The sequence below is a fragment of the Typopeltis vanoorti genome, chromosome 2 (genome assembly GCF_054136105.1).
Source record: "Typopeltis vanoorti isolate ZY-2024b chromosome 2, IOZ_Tvanoo_1.0, whole genome shotgun sequence".
Taxonomy (NCBI): Eukaryota; Metazoa; Arthropoda; class Arachnida; order Uropygi; family Thelyphonidae; genus Typopeltis; species Typopeltis vanoorti.
The window spans coordinates 187,963,579-187,978,809 of NC_143550.1; the positions used below are offsets into that span (position 1 = coordinate 187,963,579).

At 38.8% G+C, this 15,231-nt stretch overlaps 1 protein-coding gene across 1 annotated transcript in view; it reads right to left on the minus strand.

The window, feature by feature from the left end:
• Nucleotides 1-15,231, minus strand: part of Gpo1 (glycerophosphate oxidase 1) — a 550,013-nt gene that overhangs the window by 200,409 nt on the left and 334,373 nt on the right. The gene's annotated exons all lie outside the window — the stretch shown is intronic.

A 15,231-nucleotide genomic window follows, 5' to 3' on the forward strand; every position in this document is an offset into this window, starting at 1 on the left:
CTAGCAAAATAAAAATTATTATTATTACATGGGTATCTCCATGGAATAGTCAGAAGACTGTGTTTAGCAACCACCCGCCTGGAGGAACAGCAAGTCATACATCTGCAACCACGACATGGTCAAGCCTGGCTGACCATGTCTTGGATACAGCCCACAGGATCTCTTGAAAAAAACCACCATGCTCCACCACAGCAAATTCAAAAAAGACAGACTATTTTTAGAATCAGCAGTAAGCTCTCAGAAATCAACCAAATCTTAACAAATACAGTTGCATTAAGTTTCCTAAGATTTGGGAAACACTTATCAGACATCCTACCTTACATTCCAGGCCACCTACAACTGACCTCAGAGGACGCTCCACCTAGATAGGACTTTGGAGTCACCCACGTGGTTGGCTTAGTATTGTGCGTGGTATTTGTGTATATGTTACATTAGTTTTTTGTAATCCCTGAAGATGTCTCAGTGACTGAGACGAAATATAGGAAGTATTAAATTCTGTTTTAATCCTTTCTGAGTGCTATATACAATCCATTAAGCCTCCAACATGATAGTCAGACGACTCATCATGGGAAACCCACACTAACCATTATACACATAATACCGATCATATTTCTCCTTAAACTCATTCCCTGTCAGGATGCACATGCATGCAAGCATGTGCACACGCACACAACTAATTCTGGCAATCCAATTCCACTCGCACACTTTCCATCCAAGTAAAAAAAATCTGGTCTGACACCCTTACAACTTCTAGGAGTTACTTCTAATTTTCGCTCTCTTTTAAACATCATGTATTGAAAAATTTCCTTTGTGTAAGTCTCACAGAACTCCTTCAATAACCTTATAAGTGTCTATAAAGTCTCCTCCTATCTGCCTGTCGACTAAACTTTGCAATCTACACACCTTCAACCTATCATTATAGGGAGAATTCCAGACTTGTCACCAGTATAATAAATTTAGTTTAATCCTTTATCCAAGTGTAAGCAAACAAAGTTTGTGCCTGAAAATATCTTCAGGACTGAGGTAAGGTGGTACATCCCTTGGCAACTCGTAGCAAAGGTAAACCAAGCTCTCATCACTCCTTGTCTCAGTATCTCCAATAATGCAAAGCACATCTCCTTGCAGACATGTATACTGCCATGTATTAGGGGAAGGGCAACTACCCAGACTGGTTTCGACCTTTATTGAGGTCTCGTCAGTGGGAGGCAGACCCAGAGTGGTGTAAAATAACCATCCAACTTGTCACCAGCTTAGTCACTGAGTCCTCTCCACCATTTCCTGATTCCTAAGTAACCCTGGTGACCAAATCTGTCCAAAATAGTCAAGATGCGGTCAAATAATAGTCTTAAAGAGGGATGATAACTCCCTATCTACATTTGGTAGTGTGTCTTTCAATTGCTGAATTATACTTCGAGTTCATGAACTTTTGCAATTTACCCAATATCAAAAGTTACATACTGTTTATCGCACTGATGGATTGGGGATAATGCTGGACAGTGAATTTCAACTCTGTCCATTATTCCCAATCCATCAGTGCGATAAACAGTACGTAACTTTTTTGCATGGAAAGTGGAAGAATGAAGTAACTCGTATTAATGAGGTAAGGCAAGATGGTGGAAGTTTTGGAGGGAACATGGAAAAGGTGAATGATAGTGTGTGAAATATGAATGAGAGCATGAGAGAGGTGGCTGAGGATGATGAGGTGACAGTAAGGAGTGAAATAGCAAGCTTATGCAGTATCTTTCATAATGAGGAAGAATGAAATGAAAGGTTCAATGAAAATGAATGGGAAAAGTGAGCAAATGAGAGTAAGTAGAAGCTATTGTATGGAGTTCAATAAGAGGTACTTAATGATAAAGTGAGGAAAGCATGTTTCCCAGGCATGAAGATCAAGGATGTTTGCAGATGGGAGAAGTGAATTTTCACTTTTTTAACAAGCAGTTGACAAATAATGGGAATATGACAAGGATCTATACATAAGTTTTGTAGATCTGGAAAAGGCATATGGCAAGCTGCCTAAAAAAAAGCTTTTCAAAACACTATAATTATATGGGGTAAACGGAACATTATACAACGCAATCTTCTTCAACCCAACAGTCTCTAAGGATGTGTAGAGCTCCTGATAACGAATCATGACGAATTAATGCAGCTTGCACATCACTTCTCAGCTACATTCTGCTAAGTATTTTTTGACTGTAGATCTGTGTGTTCACAGGCTAGTTTGCTCATTCTACGCGACAAAAAACACAAGTTTCCAATATGAGACCAGATACCTCACCGTTTCACTGAAAAATACAAAGTCTATATTTAAGCTGTAAGCCAGCATATAGAACTGAAGGGAAGCCACTCTTATTCATCATCTATATGGAACACATTATAGAAGAAAGTAGTATTAAACCTGATATCAGAATTGGAGATATCAAACTTAGCTTTATACAGAAGATGTTGTACTACTAAATAACTCCAGTGCAAATCTCCAGGATTCTCTAACTAAATTGAATAACAGCTGTAACAAATTTGGCATGAAAATCACCAATAAAAAAAACAAAAACTATGAAAATAAGCAGAAACATAGAAAACTTCAGTTGCATTCTCGATGGAGACCTTACAGAACAAGTAAAATATTTCAATTATTTTTGGCACAATTTTTAGTGAAAATGGGAAATTATATTTGGAAATAGGCACAAAATAAGCATAACTGATATAGTGGATAACCAATTGAATACATTTATATGGAGTAAGAGAGAAATCAGTCAAAACACCAAACTGGCAGTATACAAGACAGTGCTCAAAGCAGATTTAAATTATGAATCTGAGACTGAGCTATAAATAAAGCACTTGACTAGAGACCACAGATATGAGAGTTCTGAGAAAAATTAGGGAGTGAACAGATGGCATCAATACCAGAATCATATTAAAAATGAAGATATTAGAAAGGAACTACACCTTATTAGCATTCAAGAATGTGTCAGCAGAGCTAATCTAAGATGGCATGACCACTTAACACATTCATTGCCAAGGCAATTTTCAGGATTCGGGTCTAAGAAGCCAATTTGATTTAATCATATCATATTATTCAAAACCCTAATTATAGGGTTATATAGTAATCACCAAAAAACATAGAGAATGTGTTTTTTGGAAAAAAAGGTCTCACGAGTTATCTCGTAGTTGGCATATGTTGACATATAAACAAAGTTCTTCAGTAGCCAACTACGAGTTAATTCGTACTCAGACATGCTTCGACTTGTCATTGTTTTGCTAAAGCAGAGTTAGCAATATGTGTGTAAATTAGTCAGTAGTGAATCAATCTTAGTTGAGTACGTTACATTTACTTCTTTCTGGAGTATTTTGTTTTATAATTATTATTATTCTTCTGCCAGTATATACAAAATAAAAACACAAATACGGAATCAAACTTTATGAACTGTGTGAGTCTGATGGTTTTGTTAAAAATAAAAATTTACTCTGGTAAATCTGAAGAAACTGACCACAATTTGGGTCACATTACTGAAGTTGTTTTGCACTTACTGGAGGAATATCTAGATAAGGGGTACATTACATATTATATATGGATAATTTTTATAATTCTGTTAACTCTTACGAAATTATTGATTGCACGAAAAACTTGTGTGTGGAACACTATGTAATAACAGACAGAAAGAGAAATCCCATAGAGGAGGCAAATCGAAAAAAGGGAAAGTTTTTTGGCAGCGAAATGGTTCTGCTATAGTATGTAAATTGAAAGACAAATGAGAAGTACTTTGTATTTCTAACATGCATGTTGTTGAAATGGTAGGTGTCCAACCACAATGGAAAATATTCGATGAAACCAAACATAATTTGAGATTATAATAAGGGAATGTCCGACATTGACCGATCAGATCAAATGCTGTCGTACTACTCACATTAGATGACCAAAAAAAATTGCATTACATATTATAGAAATATATATATACACAATGCATTCAAATTTTTTCATGAAGTAACTAATTCTAACATAAAACGTATAAAATTTAAGCATTTGTTGAAGTGTTGGAAAAGAGATTCTACCAGTTTCAAAGAAAGTCAGATAGGAAGAAGTTCATTATTTAGAGAGTATCCCACCTACTGAAAAAAAAAACTGCATCTAATAACCATGTCGAATTTGTACCCAAGCTAAAAAATGATGAGAAACGAGTTATTATTGTCCAGCCTGTGAAGAGAAGCCAGCACTTTGCGTGGAAGGTTGTTTTAAAATCATTCATTTAATCATTTACGCTCATGTGTTTTTCTGTGAGAAACTATAAGGAGGTAATCTCTGGACAAATCTCAGTAAAGTGGAAGGCTCTCTGATTGTCACTTGATGATGAGAGCAATCAGGAAGTGATTGCTTGGGTGGTTGCCAGCCATATGAAGACTTCTGTGAGAAAGGGATATATGTGGAACTATAATGCTGGTGATTCTGACAAGCTCAGGACACACCTTGCAGCTATATTGTGGAATTTATTTATTTCATATCCAAACAAGTGGTACATTAGTAAATAATTGGTACAACATTATTTACAACAAATTAGGATACATTACAAATGAAAACATCTTAAATTTAACAGGTAAATTATATAGAGAATAATAAGTAAAATATGAAGGAAAAAGAAACCACACATAAGTTATATACAATATGATCAGATGTTCCTCCGGTATCTTGCGCAATCAACTGCTCTTTCTGTGCAGAATGTAAGGTCCTCTTACATGCAAGGTGATTGAAGAAGGGGGCAAGAAAGAAGGTGTTCCATGGACTGGGTTGCCCCACTCACAATTATCTGGTCCAATGAGGTAGCCCCATTTGAAGAGATTTTGTTTGCAGCACCCTATTATTCATAGTCTGTAGAGGTTTTTCCAAGTGGGCTGCGCATGGAAGGTGTTCGGCCGTTGGAATAACAATATGATTCTCAGGATAGAGTGAAAACCATTGCTGAAGTCTTGTCTCTGTAGGGTTTTTAGGTGGTTCAACAATTGTTAGAAAGCTCTGTCAGGATCTTAGTCCGTGGGGCACTGTAGTCTGGTGAAAAAGTGGGTGGCAGTCATCATTTGTTTGCTTCTTTCGTCAGCTGAGAATGCAGATCTTTGAATTGAAGGGAATGCAATACCATCCAAAGTATACAGGTCTCTTAATGGTGTTAGTTTCAGGCATTCTGTATTTAAGAGGCAGCTTTCATTCAATGCTGGATTCAATAATTCAAGTTTTTCAGCATGGCAGGATCTGGCTATACAGGTCAGGCATATTCAGCAGAAGATATCAGTGTGCTAGACTCTGCACCCCATTTGGAGAAAGTAAGCTTTCTTAGTATATTGTTTCTTGCATTCACTTTTGCCTTTGTTTTTTTTTGTGTGTGTTTTATATGAAAGAGTGCAATCAAGGGTTACACTGAGGTAGACTGGGTTCCAGGAATGTTCTATGTAAGAGCCTACAAAGAAATCTGTAGCTTCCTTATTGTTAAGGTGGAAAAGGTCAGTCTGGGTTCTGAAGGGGTTTGGTTTTAATTGAATACTGCTATAATATGCTGACCTGGTTGACCGATTGGGTAGCATATCTGCTCTCCAGACAAAAGGCTGTGGGTTCAAATCCCGCCGTGGGCATGGATGTTTGTGATTGTCTGCAGAAATACCAGTGGTGGTCGTCGGTAGATGGCGTTAGCTTAGTTGCGGTCAGTTAGTGATTGAGTGTTGTAGATGGAGTTGTAAAGCTGGTGCCCTCCCCCGATGAGTCCAAAGACTCCAGGGAGTCTTTGGACTCCCTGGGGATGTCAAATAATAATAATAGCATGTGGATACACTATTAAGGCAAGTGATAGAGTAGTTTCAATGGACTTGAAATTATTTGAATGAGTAGCTATGGCAAGATCATCAGCATAGATAAAATTTTTAGTTCCTGGAAAGATGGGGAGATCATTGTTGTAGATGTTGAAAAGTAATGGTGATAACACACTTCCCTGGCTGAAGGCCATTTTTTGCGAGAGATGCCAGCGGTTCTTCCTACACCCAGGTCCATTAAAAAAAAAAAGCATGTTTTCCAAGAGTGATTGGATCAGGAGGACCAGGCAATAGTCTCTAGTTATTTCATACCTGTGGCTAGTTTTTGCTCATAACCATTTTCTATATATTATTATTATTCAGGCCTCCATGGAGTCAAAAGACTCATCGTGGGAGGTCCTTTCTAAGAAATATAAGTCTATCAAGACTCATCGAGAGAGGTCCCTCCTAGGAAACACAAAGTCTATCATACCACTCCTTAAATGCACTGATCGTTCTTGCTCTCACCACTCCATCAGGCAATGCATTCCATGGTTCAACCACCCTCCATGCAAAGACATCATTCCTCACACTCTTTCTCACAGTTTCCTTTCGTAACTTCCAGGGATGGTCCCCTGTCATGACCCCTTCCCGCTGTTCAACCAAGCGAAAGAACTCCCCCAGTGTCAACCCTGTGACCACCTCTCAACAGTTTAAGTCTCAATCATATCACCCCTCCTTCTATCCACCAAACTCTGCATTCCACACTCCCTCAGCCGATCCTCATAACTTACATTATACAGTCCCGACACCACCTTTGTACCCGGTTCCACAGTTAATTTATCCTCTTCAAATCCTGGGGAGCACATCTGAGAACAATAGTCTAAGTGTGGTCTGATCAGAGTCTTATACAATGGAATGATAACCATTTTATATATGCAAGTCAGTGTCCTTCTCATTATTGCAGCAATCCTCTGCGTTACCTTCACTACCTTTGCAATATGGCCCCTAAATTTCAGGTTTCTATCAATCATCAAACCCAGATCTTGTCTCTCCTACTTCCTCCAGTTTAACTCCTCCCATAGAGTATGTAGCATCCCATCGATGTGCCCCAAACCTCAAGACCTTACATTTTGCTGCATTAAACTGATACCCCCCATTCATTTGCCCATCTATCTAGCTTATTCAAATCCTCTTGCAGGGCTACCACATCTGCACTGTTACTAATAACCCTTCCCAGCTTCGCATCACCTGCAAACAACCAAATATCCCCTTGCAATCCACAGACAATGTTATTGATATAAACGTTAAACAATATAGGTCCCAGTACTGAGCCCTGTGGAACCCCACTTGTAACCCTCTGCCTCCTTGAAACTGCCACACCATACACCTATTGGACAGCCATTCCTGAATCCAGTTGACCAATCTGACATCCAGACTCATGTGCTGCAACTTGAATATCAGCTTATCGTGTGGCACCCTGTCAAATGACTTTGCTACGTGTAGGAAAATGGCAGTATATGCCTTTCCCTCATCTAATGCTCTTGTAACTTTATCATAAAAGGCTAGCATATTGCTAAAATAAGAGTGCCCCTTCACAAATCCATGCTGACTCTCGCTGATAACATTATCCTCATCTGCCCAATAGTGTATATGGTCCTTCACTACTTTCTCGAAGATCTTACTAACTACTGATAACACACAAACTGGCCTATAATTAGACACTTCTAGTCTGCTACCGCCCTTATACGATGGCTCCTTCCTTACATTCCATGGGCACCTTTCCTGCAGCCAGACTTTCATTGAAAAGCCAGGTCAATGGCACTGTCAGTTCCTTAGCACATTCTCTCAAAACTTGTGGTGAGTTCAGTGAGGTTGATAATTTGTAATCTACAGGATTTGCCTGGTCAAAACCCAGCCTGCTCCAAAACCCAGGTGCCCATGGAATGGAAGGAAGGTAAGATAATGCCATTGTATAAGGGCGGTAGAAGACTGGAAGTGTCTAATTATAGGCCAGTTTGTGTGTCATCAGTAGTTAGTAACATCTTGGAGAAAGTAGTGCAGGACCATATACAGCATTGGGCAGATGAGGGTAATGTCATCAGTGAGAGTCAGCATGGATTTGTGAAGGGGGCTCTCTTGTTTTAGCAAAATGTCAAGCACTATTCAGCATTTGCCTAGTATCTATCATACTTTGCTTCATTCAGTCATGGTACCCACAACAGACTCTGGCAGCTTATTCCACTCATTCACCACTTTCCAAGTAAAAAACCTAGTTCTAACACACTCGCTAACTACACTCTTACTCAGCTTCCATGGATGGCCCCTAGTTCTCCCACCACCACACCTGTTCTGAAAAATTTCCACTGAATTAATCTTTTAAAAACTCCTCAGTAATTTGAATATCTCAATCATATCATCCCTCTTCTGCCTATGAACCAGTTTCTGTAACCCACAAATCTTCAACCTATTCCCATAAGGTTCATTCCATAGACCAGCTACCATCTTAGTCACTCACTTCTGGATCCTCTCTACCCCTTCCCCAACACCAAGGAACTCTGACACCCAGATCTGCACACAGAAGTGAAGATGGAGTCTTATCAAGGCTTGATAAAGAGGGACAATAACCTGCTTGACAAAGTATTCTTCAGTAATGACGTGATCTGATAACTAACACTCCCAAGTCTCTAGCTTTGTCAATTAAATAGAGTACAGTTCCACCAATGTAGTATACTGCTGATAATCTTTTCACCCAAAAATGCATAACCTTACATACACTTTGCCACATTTAACTGACATCCATTCTCCTTAGCCCAATCTGCCAATCTATCCAAATATCATCCTGCAAAATTTTGACATCATCTGTATTCACTAAAAGAAAAGAAAACAACCTTATATCCATCCCCATGTGCTGCAGTTGACTGATTCGAATTCCATGTGGTATCCTGTCAAAGGCCTTTGCAAAATCCGGCAGTATCACTGTACACCCATTATTCTTATCCAACTCAGCTGTCACTGTATTATAAAACAAAAGTAGCTAAATCAGCTCATCAACTCACTTGGTTGTTGAAAAATACCTTGACGAGCAGAGACAAGCAAGTTATTGTACCTCTGTACCGAGCCTTGATAAGACCTCATCTCGATTACTGTGCCCAGATTTGGTCACCTCGGTTCCTTCTTGATGGGGAGGAGGTGGAGAGGATCCAGAGGCGAGTGACTAAGATGATAACAGGTCTATGGAATGGACCATATGAGAACAGGTTGAAGATTTGTGGGTTGCAGAAACTAGTTGATAGGCAGAGGAGTGGAGATATGATTGAGACATTCAAATTGCTAAAGGGATTCTATAGGATTAATTCAGAGGATATTTTTGAGATCAGGACTGGTGGCGGGAGAACTAGGAGACACCTATGGAAGCTGGGCAAGAGTGTGGTTAGCAGGGGTGTTAGAGCTGGGTTCTTTACTTTTAGAGTGGTAAATGAGTGGAATAAGCTGCCAGAGTCAGTTGTGGGTGCTATGACGGTGAACGAGTTCAAGACAAGGTATGATAGATACTGTGAGAATGTAATCGCATAGTTGTGTGGACATGATGTTTAGGGCCTCCCTCGATGAGTCTAAGGACTCCTGGAGTCGCCCGAAATAATAATAATAATAAAAAACGTCAGCAAGTTATTACTGAAGCCTGACCTACCCCTTCACAAAACCATGTTTCCCCCATACAGTATCCCATTTCCATCTATCTATTCTTGCATTTTGCTCTAGACCAACTTCTCCAATACTTTGACAGTGACTCCTGATATGCTGATCAGTTGATAATTCGCAACAGCAGTCTTGGAGCCTCCTTTATACAATGAAACTATTTTCCCCTCTTTCCACTTCCTCAGGACTAACCCAGAGCTGAATTAGTTAGATTAAACAATATAGTCAAGGGCACTGACAATTCCTTTGCCGCTTCACGTAAGAATAGAGTAATAATGCTGCCTCAGGTAATTATCTGTTAATTGTGTATACCATCCAATCCCACAGATGTATTCAAATTATGGTTCCATAATATGCTATTTACCTGCATTTCATTCATCTCAGTTCCCGTATAAGGCACTGGTTCCCTCATTTCTGCAATATGACCGTACTCTTGCAAAATGTTCACTTAGTAATTCTACTATTTTGAATGATTCAGTTTCCTTCGTACCATCGACATTCCTTAAAATCATTCTGCCGTATATGTTTTTTCTTTTACTTGCAGCATATCGAAAGAACTGTTTGGGATTCTCTTTCACCTGCATTGCTAACTTCCTTTCATAATCTGCTTTTGCTTTTCTTACCAAACTAGTTACCCTTCTGGCCTGTGCCTGAAGGGTAACTAGTGTGATAAGTAAAAAAAACTATCCAAATCAAATCAGCTAACGCCTGTTTATTCCCTTATACGGGATTAGGCGAGGCCATTTAGCCCTATCTAACTTTTGGAGACTGAGTGGGCAGTTCAATCTCCACTGGTACCCAATCAGAGACAGGTGGCCCAAGGCTATCACTAATTAAGCGGTACGCAGTGAAGAGAGACGGCTCAAATGTGCCGCCATCTCGTGGTCCCTAACACAATATATTTAATGTCTGAAATAATGTGGGTTCTATGGTCGATTTTCTTGAGTTTACAGGACGAAAAACCCGAGTTTCCGGGAGGAAAAACCTGCTTGCCCGTGCCAGAGATCGACTAACTCGGGAACCGGTCGAAAAAAGGCTTAGAAAAATTTCCTCTAGTCGCCGACTAGATTCGAAACCAAGTCTTCCTTCGTGCGGCCAAGCGCGGCGGTGTGCAAACGCCACATCCGCTGAGCTACACAGGCTCTAAAAAAACTAGTGTCCTTAAATTCCCTCCACAATTGTTTCTTTTTTTTTTTTTCTTTTACAGTTCCAGAATAATGGTGTTATTCATTCATTTAACTCCCCCTTGATTTACTCTCCTGACTCTAGGTATGCAGTCAGCCATTACCTCCCTTAAACACTTCTTTGCCATTTCCCATGCACTACCAAAATCCAGCCCTTGCAATTTTACATGTCACAGCACTGATCATACTTACCAGCCCAGCAATTCCACATATACCATGTCTTAACTGAAAATTCCACACATTTAGCCACCTTCTAGGCCAAGACCATATGATCACTCTCACCAATAGGTGGCAACGTGATCATATTCGTTATAGACAAATTGTCAGATGCATTTACTAGATCGAGCATTCTCAAACCTCAGGTAATTACCCCTTGGTAACTGCATAAATTCCATTTCCTTCCTCCCATGTGTCCTCTCCCCCTTCCAATCAATGTTACCATAGTTGGAATCCTCCATAAGAATTACCTGTCCTCCACTCATTGAATCTATTTGCCGATGCATACTATCTCCATCATCTATTCCATCCCCTGGTCTATAGCAGCACCAAACTGTGTATTTTTTTCTGCTGTCCTCAATCTCACACCAGATAGCCTCAAATGTGCTATTTTCACTGTCCTGCAGTCGAACTTTTATTCTCTTTGGCTGCAGCTCATTGGCTATCATTAATAACACTCCCCTCCATTCTTTTTACTCTATCCTTCATGAGCACACTATACCCTTCACATTCTATCCCACTAATTATATCATCTTCTATTAGCCATGTCTCGGTAATGCAAATAACCTTTGGCCAGGATGAGCCAATGAAGACCAAAAATTCCTCCTGCTTGTATTGTGGAATAAGGAATTGAAAGGAAAAGAGGTCAATACTACTTGAGACCTGCTCAGGAACTGTCTGAATGCATTCCAAAGGTCAGAAGGACAAATAAAGTGGGCATGAAATGGACAAATAAAGAGGCAAGAATTCAATTTGGAAGAAATTTAATGGAGGCAGCACAAGATGAGTGGTGGTAATAGTCAGTTGCATAAGGAGTACAAAGAGCAAGCAAGAGAGGTAACAACTTGCTTGGTAAAGGTAGCAAAAGTACAGTATAAACAGCAGGTTAGGTAATGACTTGCTTGACTTATTGCTCTTTACACCTATAAGGTGCATGAGGCCACGAGTTTAGCATGCAATCCTCTTCGGTCCAGTGCTGCTTCTCTTGCTTCCCCCCAGCTCAACCATCCTAGTTTGTTTCGTTCTGGGGATTACCATCTGGCGGCATGTCATTTTGGGTCTTCCCCCTCTTCCTTTTACCATCAGGCATCCATGTCAATGCTATTCTTGTGTGTTCTGATGTTGGCATTCTCAACACATGGCCTATCCATGTCCATCTGTGTTTCTTTAACTCTATTGTAATGGGTTTGGTTTTGTTGTAAATTTCAATATTTGAGATTTTATTTGGCCAGTAAATTTTGAGAATTCTGCAAAGACATTTTGTTTGGAATGCATCTATTTTATTTTCTTGTTGTTTGGTTAATTTCCATGATTCACTTCCATAAAGTAATACAGATATTTATATTGCCGAGTTGCCGTGGTGTGGCACTACCAAGTGGTCACTTACGCTTGGATACGCTGACAGTTCGTCGGCATGAAACTTTACAGATCGTAGTGTTCGATCTTAGTTTCGCTTACTGGCTGAAAAACAATAAGGGATTTTTATCCCCTTAACTTAGATATTTATATTCTTTCATATTTAAATCTATGTAATTATTATTATTATTACATAGCACCTCCAGGGAGTCCAAGGACGCATCGAGGGAGGGCACCTACTCCACAACTCTCCGTCTCCACCACTCAACTACGTTCATCATCTACATCCATGCCATCTACCGCCGACAACCACCACTAGTATTTTTCACAGACATCCATGCCCATGGTGGGATTCGAACCTGCAGCCTTTTGGCGGGAGAGCAGATACGTTAACCACTCAGCCGGCAAGATTTTTTTATTCTTATTGCAATGTCTTCGTTGGTACCACCTTCCGTGTTGACAGTTGCTCCAAGGTAATTAAAAGTATTTGTCACTTTATTTCTATTTATAAAGATTGGGTCATTCTTTTTACTGTTGATTTTTAATATTTTGGTTTTCTTCTCATTGATGTGTAAGCCTATTTGTTTAACAGTTTCCTCTAACTTTGCTGTCTTAATTTTCATGTCTTCAAATCTAGATCATAGTAGTGCATTGTCGTCAGCATAGTCCAAATCTTCTAATGTGGTATCAATGTTCCATCTTATTCCAGTTTTCAGGTTTTTCAGGGTATGCCACATTATCCAATCTATGACAATGATGAAAAGTGTTCCAGACATGACACAACCTTGCTTAACACCAGCTTTGATGTAAAACTTTCCGAAGAGCTGTTTCATTTAATAGAATTTGTCCTTTACTTCCATCATACAAATCTTTTATAATATTTATTATTTTGCCAGGAAATCCATAAATTTTCAGGATTTTCCACAGACATTCTCTGTCTATGCTGTCGAAAGCTTTGGCAAAATCAATAAAACTGAGATACACAGCTGAATTTAGTTCAACACACTGTTCAATTATGTTTCTAAGAATAAAAATTTGATTCATTGTGCTTCTTCCATTTCTAAAGCATGCTTGTTCTATTCTCAGAATTTTCTCAATGCTATTTTTTATTATGCTTATTATGATTCTAGTGAAGATCTGGTACTGACAATAGACTGATTCCTCTCCAATTGGTGCATTCTGTAAGATCACCTTTTTTTTGAATTTTGACAATATATTTGTGATTCTTTCCAGGTACTCGGAACCTTCTCAGATGACCGTATGATATTAAATAGTGCATACAGCATAGTTGATGTTTTTAGGTCAGCTTTGAGCAGTTCAGCACTAATGTTATCATTTCCATTTGCTTTTCTATTCTTTTGGATCTTGATTGCTTCCACGATTTCTTGCACTGTAATCTCTCCCATGTTTACATGAAATTCAAGTTGATTTGGTATCTCTTCAAAAGGGGATTCGATATTTGGATTTATAGAGTCTTGTTTAACATTTAATAATTCTTCAAAACACTGATTCAAAATACTTTCCATCTTTGTTGGGCTTCTTGCTCTTGAGTTAGTAGTTGACCATTTTTATCTTTAACCCCACATTCATTCATCTGATAGGTTGTCTTATAATTTTATAAACTTCTCCAAGATTTCCAGTATCATTCGCTCTCTGAGCATCCTGAGCCAACAGCTGATAATAGTTTCTCGTCATTTCTGGTGGAGCGCTTTACCATCTTATGTACTTCTTGGTATCGCTTCTGATATTCTCCACGTAATCTTTCTGATTTGCAGTTGTTTATTTTCTCTTTTATCTTCTTCTTTTCTTCACTTAGTTTTAATGTCTTTCCTGTAATCCATCTTTGTGTGACTTCCCACTTGTCGCTCCTAAAATATCTTCTGCAGTTTTATTGAAAGCTTCTTTACGCTTTTCTAAGTTGACTTCAATCTTATTTTCCTCATAATTTTCATTCGATTCTTCCAAAACTGAGAATCTATTCTTCAGTTCAATGGTAAATTTCTCTTTTATTTTATTTTCCTTCAGTTTATCAATGTTATATTTAACTTTCTTATTCTTTTTTAGTTTTGAATTTCATGCTAGCTTTGCAGTTAGCAGAAAATGGTTGGAAGCTGCATCAGCTCCTCTTTTCAACCCTTACATCTTGTAATGTCCTCTTGAAAGTATTACATATAGCAATGTGATTGATCTGGTTTTTTGTTTTTCCATCAGGAGAGATCCATGTTAGTTTGTGAATTTCCTTATGTTTAAAGATACTACCTCCTATAATGAGGTTATTTAATTCACAGAAGGATGCAAAAAGGTCTCCATTTTCATTTTGCTCACCACTCAATTCGTTTCCTATAGCACGTTCATCCTCCATCTTTCTTTCCCCTACTTTAGCCTTCATATCTCCCATCAAAATCAACAGGTCATGTTTAGGGACTTTATCAATCACTTTTTGGAGTTGTTCATTGAATTGTGCTTTCTCCATTTCTTTGGCATCATTTGTGAGTGCATATACTTGTACGATGGTCAATTTCATGAACCTGGAGAAAAATCTGGCTTTAATTATTCAGTTATTTATTGGGTTCCATTTTTCCTTGCTTTCTCACTTACAATCACTGCAACTCCTTTCTCATGTCTTTCATCATCTCCTGAATGCAATATCTGTTGGTTGTTCTTATCTCACTACAACCTGTCCATCTTGTTTCAGCAATTCCTAAGATATCAAGACCATATTTACTCATCTCGTTGACTATCTGCCTAGTTTTTCCAATTTGGTAATTGTGCGAACGTTCCAAGTTCCAATTTTAAAGTTTCATTTTAGGGTAAAGTCAATCACTCATCTATGATGCAGGTGAGGCTTTGCCCCACCTGCATCATAGATGCTGGCTCCCCTCTAAAGTCCTGTAAATATTCATCTGTTGAGAGGCCACAGGTCGTAACACTCTGCCCGAAGGGATTTCTTGCTTCACTCATGGTTTCTGTAATCATGTTTTTTTTTTTTATGAGGATGGGTGATTAG